Here is a 6,000-nt window from a genome sequence, read left to right as displayed (position 1 = left end):
AATCTCATTACATTTGTGACGTATCTAGATGAATAAAAAGGGACCCAGAGAGGTCAAAAGATTTGGCCACAGACGTAACTAATGATAAGATCTGAACTCAGATCTATTGATTCCTGCCTTCCATGAACTGACCATAAAAGGCCGTGAACAGGCCCTCCCAGGAAGTGGTGTGAGGCTCTCTTCGTCTGCTACCATTCTGCTGCCATACTTATTCAATTTCATGGTAAAGAAATTAGAACGTGGTTAGTACAACCTATTTCTGGCTCTGCCCACACACTGGGCCTGTGTTCACAGATGCTGCACTGTGATTGAGCGTCCAAAGATTTCAGACCTGGCATGACCATGTACTATCTTGTGGAGGCTTGGAAAAGGCACAGCCTAGCCTCTCTGAGCTTTATTAAATCAGAGACAAGACTATTTACCTCTCAGTGTCTTTGCAGGGATCAAGTGAGATGCTGTGAAAGTTGTACATAAAACAGTAAGTATTAGACACATGTTTATTGCAGGTTTTTCTTTGGCCATGCTGCTCAGCTTGCAGGATATTAGTTCCCCAACCAGGGATTGAACCCGAGCCCTTGGCAGTGAAATCTTGGGAGTCCGAACCACTGGACTGCCAGGGGATTCCCTAGACACATGTTTATTAAGTAATTATTTCTATTATAATTTGTTACAGTACTGGTATGATATTTCTTAGAAGAAATTATGTTTCCCTTTTTTCTACTAGCTGAATTAATGATTCACAGGAGTTCAGTCATTTTTAAAAAATCTTATTTTCTTTTATTATGTAATACATAGTCAATATAGAGTTTTAAAAATTATAGAATGACTTCATACATAATTCCTTAACTCAGAGATAGCCATTTTAAAACTCTTATATGTTTCTATCCCTTCTTAAACTTTACATTTATTTACATAGATTTTCAAATTGTGCTCACAATATATATTTATTTGCATCATTTAAAAAATTACTTAATAAAGAATTTCAAGCATTTTTCTATGCCATTAAATATTCTTCAAGGAAGAGATGTTTAATGACTGCACAAATAGTTCATTATCTGGACATATCATAATTTACTAATTTTTACATTTTTCCAATTAGATTGTTTCTGGGAACTTCCATGGTGGTCTGGTGGTTAAGACTCCATGCTTCCACTCCAGGAATCATGGTTTCAATCCTTGCTTGGGGAACTAAGATTCCACATGCCATATGGTATGGCTAAAAAATTAAAAGTTAAAAAAAATAGTGTCTCCAACTTTCTTCTATTATAAATGCTACATTAATAAATCCATTTATGTATAATCTCAATCTAAGCTTGCCTTTCTCTCTATATTTCAGTTTCCTCATCTGTGAAGATATAATAAAGATCAAGTGAGTGAACGTATAAAAAATGAAGGATTATGCTTGGCACATTATAAACACTCAATACTGTTAGTTACTATTATTAATACCAACCTTATATATTTGTGCTTAATATCCAAGAAATTACTAATTAGAGCATTTGGCATTAAATACATCAAATTATGCCTTCTAAAAATACCATAGGAATATATTTATAGCTTTGTTCGGAAATTTGCTTTTTTTCAAATTACCTATAATTCTCTGGATGTTCCATGCTGAATAGTCATTGAAAGTATGTTTGGTTAGATTTTATTTCTGTGCCTTAGGATGTCCTTGGAGGGAAGGTGGGGGTCTTAACATATTAGAAGTAATTTCCTGGTTTTAGAGTTGAAAGGAAATCAACAAAGACCTGCTTATTTGATTGGCCAAACACTTGTTTAACAGGGTTAAAATCTAGTTAAGGTACCTTCTTGATGTTCCGTGGTTGGTCTAGCAGCTGTGGGTCAGGAGTTCAGAACAAAAAGTGAAATCCTAGGATTAACTGTCATACTCTTGTATCAAATATTTTTCTGTTGAATCAGCTTCCCATGGTAATTTTTTTTTTGGATGAGGCTTGGCTTACCACCGCTGTCTGCCACATTCTCACTTGGCACCAGTAATGTAGTTGGGGGTAGAAAAGCAACTCATCTGGTGGAACACAGCTTTTTGGTCTCTTTCCTGTGTCTCAAGAGGGCCCTAGGGATCTGCAGGGTCTGCGGGTTTTGCTGGATGGCAGCACGAAAGGGAAGAGCATGGCATCAGGAGGACAACAGTTGAAACCCTGGCTCCACTGCTAACCAGCTGCGTGACCTCAGGCAAGTGACTCAAGCTTTTTGTGTCTCAGTTTCATCCTCTGTAAAATCAAGATGGTAACAATAATACTAATCTCTTTATTCCCACCCCTAACATTGCCAGAAGCCTAGCCAAGAGCTTAAACACCCACCCTTGCCATTGTCCTTCACTCTCTCCTTTTTAAAGCTTTTTTTTTTGCCACAGGGTGTGGAATGTGGGATCTTAGTTTCTTGACCAAGGATGGAACCTGTACTTTCTGCATTGGAAGTGCGTCTTAACCCCTGGCTACAGTAGTCCCTGTCCTCTTTCTACCTGGTTCCACTGAAGAGTTTTGTGCACTGTGTCCTGCCCCCAGCCTGCAGGGCCTAACCTTCCACACTCTTCCCCACTGGAAGCCACCCTGGGAGGGCATATCTCAGGAACAGAACCCTGCAACTCCTAGGAGTAGCCCTGGGCCACTGGGGCAAGGAATTCTGGGGTCCTTTGCTGCCAGAGTTGGTTCAGAAGGGAGAGTGAGCTCAGGTGATCACACCCTTCTGGCCTCACACACAGAGGGAGGTGGCAAGTGGAGGGGTCTCCAAAGTGTGAGGCCTCCGTTGCCTGGGTCTGAGGAGGAAATGAGTCACTGCGTGTGCTGTGCTTAGTGCAGGAGCTAGCATGTTGCTAGCATGTAATAAATCATGGAAGCTGCTGTTATTACTCTTGTGGTGGCAGTGCTGTAGTTAGAAGGGATCTCAAGGATGATCTTGCCCAAATCCTTTGTGTTATGTGAGGAAACAACAGACATACTACAGTTAACTGTGATTAAACACACGTACAGTGGTGGAGCCAGAGCCTGACTCAGGCTCTCACCACACAGCTGCCTCTCCTCGGCTCCATGATGCAATCCTTCACAAAGGCCTGAGGGTCTGCACCAATTGTCATATGCCCAGTCCACAGAGGTGACTTGTGCTATCGCTGTCTTCTGGATGGGGGCAGGGATTGTGGCCTTGGAGAAAGGGGACATCTTTAGTGGCAGTCAGCGCCGGGAGCCTCCTGTGAAGGTCTTGTCAGGTTGATGTGGGAACACCTCAAATATTTACTCAACAACGAGAGGGCACAGCCCTTACACGGATAAAGAAGAAGGTGACATTCCGTCCTCGATAGCAGTATAGTGAAAGGCCCAGGACATTAAGTCAGAAAAACTGATTCTGGTTCAGGAAACAGATTTGCAGGCTGAATTTCTTTTCATGAGTGAAATATGAAATAAAGGTAACCTGTAAATTTCCTTCCTTGTTCTCATTTTAAAACCTAGCTTGTTTCATTTTACCTATAATCAATACATTTATCTTTTTTAGCAGTTGAAGATTTCCTACAAGGTTTGTATTTTTAAAACTTTTAATTATGTAAATGCCCAAAGATATATGAAAGTAAAGGGAATAAAATGATGAGGGTTGGGTATAAAGCCCCGTCCACCCACTGTCCCGTTCCCATATTCAGTGATCATGTATGGCTAAGCCTGTTTCATCTGTAAACCTGAGTTCTTTCCCCACCCTGGCAACAAATCTTGAATCAAATCTTAGACCTTTTACTTAAACAAATTTTATTTTATAATGGAGCATAATTGACTAACAATGCTGTATTAGTTTTGGGTATACAGCAAAGTGATTCAGTGATATATGTATCTATTCTTTTTCAAATTCTTTTCCCAGGTAGCTTATCAGAGAATATTGAGCAGAGTTCCCTGTGCTCTACAGTAGGTCCTTGCTGTTTACCTATTTTCAAAAGGGCACTGTGTGATGTCAACCCTAGACTCCCTATCTATCTCTCCCTGCTGCCCTCCCCCACCCCCAACCCCGGCCCTCCATCTTTCCCATTGATAACTATAAATTTGTTTCCTAAGTCTTTGAGTCTGTTTCTGTTTTGTAAATAAGTTCATTTGTAAACAACGTCATATGGTATTTGTCTTTCTCTGTCTGACTTACTTCACTCAGTATGGTAATCTCTGGGTCCATCCAGTTCAGTTCAGTTCACTTGCTCAGTCATGTCTGACTCTTTGCGACCCCATGGAGTGCAGCAGGCTAGGCCTCCTTGTCCATCACCAACTCCCGGAGTTCACTCAAACTCATGTCCATTGAGTCGGTGATGCCATCCAACCATCTCATCCTCTGTTGTCCTCTTCTCCTCCTGCCTTCAATTTTCCCAGCATCATGGTCTTTTCCTGGGGGCTCAGATGGTAAAGCGTCTGCTTACAATGCGGGAGACCAGGGTTCAATCCCTGGGTCGGGAGGATCTCCTGGAGAAGGAAATGGCAACCCACTCCAGTATTCTTGCTTGGAAAATCCCATGGATGGAAGAATCTGGTAGGCTACAGTCTATGGGGTCGCAAAGAGTCGGACATGACTGAGTAACTTCACTCACTTCACTCACTCACTCATGTTCTTTTCAAATGTGTCAGTTCTTCACGTCAGGTGGCCAAAGTATTGGAGTTTCAGCTTCAGCATCACTCCTTCCAATGAATATTCAGGACTGATTTCCTTTAGGATGGACTGGTTGGATCTCCTTGTAGTCCAAGGGACTCTCAAGAGTCTTCTCCAACACCACAGTTTAAAAGAATCAATTCTTTGCTGCTCAGCTTTCTTCACAGTCCAACTCTCACATCCATACATGACCACTGAAAAAATCACAGCTTTGACTAGATGGACCTTTGTTGGCAAAGTAATGTCTCTGCTTTTTAATATGCTATCTAGGTTGGTCATAACTTTCCTTCCAAGGGCTAAGTGTCTTTTAATTTCATGGCTGCAGTCACCATTTGCAGTGATTTTGGAGCCCTCCAAAATAAAGTCTGTCACTGTTTCCATTGTTTCCCCATCTACTTGCCATGAAGTGATGGGACCAGATACCATGATCTTAGTTTCCTGAATGTTGAACTTTAAGCCAACTTTTCCACTCTCCTCTTTCACTTTCATCAAGAGGCTCTTTAGTTCTTCTTTGCTTTCTGCCATCAGGGTGGTGTCATCTGCATATCTGAGGTTATTGATATTTCTCCCGGCAATCTTGATTCCAGCTTGTGCTTCCTCCAGTCCAGCATTTCTCATGATGCACTCTGCATATAAGTTTAATAAGACAATATACAGCCTTGATGTACTCCTTTTCCTATTTGGAACCAGTCTGTTGTTCCATGTCCAGTTCTAACTGTTGCTTCCTGACCTGCATACAGATTTCTCAGGAGGCAGGTCATGTGGTCTGGTATTCCCATCTCTTTCATAATTTTCCACAGTTTATTGTGATCCACACAGTCAAAGGCTTTGGCATAGTCAATAAAGTAGAAATAGATGTTTTTTTGGAACTCTCACTTTTTCGATGATCCAATGTACGTTGGCAATTTGATCTCTGGTTGCTCTGCCTTTTCTAGATCCAGCTTGAACATCTGGAAGTTCATGGTTCATGAACTGTTGAAGCCTGGCTTGCAGAATTTTGAGCAATTCTTTACTAGCGTGTGAGATGAGTGCAATTGTGCGGTAGTTTGAGCATCCTTTGGCATTGTCTTTCTTTGGGATTGGAATGAAAACTGACCTTTTCCAGTCCTGTGGCCACTGCTGAGTTTTCCAAATTTGCTGGCATATTGAGTGTAGCACTTTCACAGCATCATCTTTCAGGATTTGAAATAGCTCCAATGGAATTCCATCACCTCCACTAGCTTTGTTCATAGTGATGCGTCCTAAGGCCCGCTTGACTTCACATTCCAGGATGTCTGGCTCTAGGTCAGTGATCACACCATCGTGACTATCTGGGTCATGATCTTTTTCGTATGGTTCTTCTGTGCATTCTTGCCACCTCTTCTTAGTATC

The sequence above is a fragment of the Bos indicus genome, chromosome 3 (genome assembly GCF_029378745.1).
Source record: "Bos indicus isolate NIAB-ARS_2022 breed Sahiwal x Tharparkar chromosome 3, NIAB-ARS_B.indTharparkar_mat_pri_1.0, whole genome shotgun sequence".
Taxonomy (NCBI): domain Eukaryota; kingdom Metazoa; phylum Chordata; class Mammalia; order Artiodactyla; family Bovidae; genus Bos; species Bos indicus.
This window is presented reverse-complemented; position numbering follows the sequence as displayed.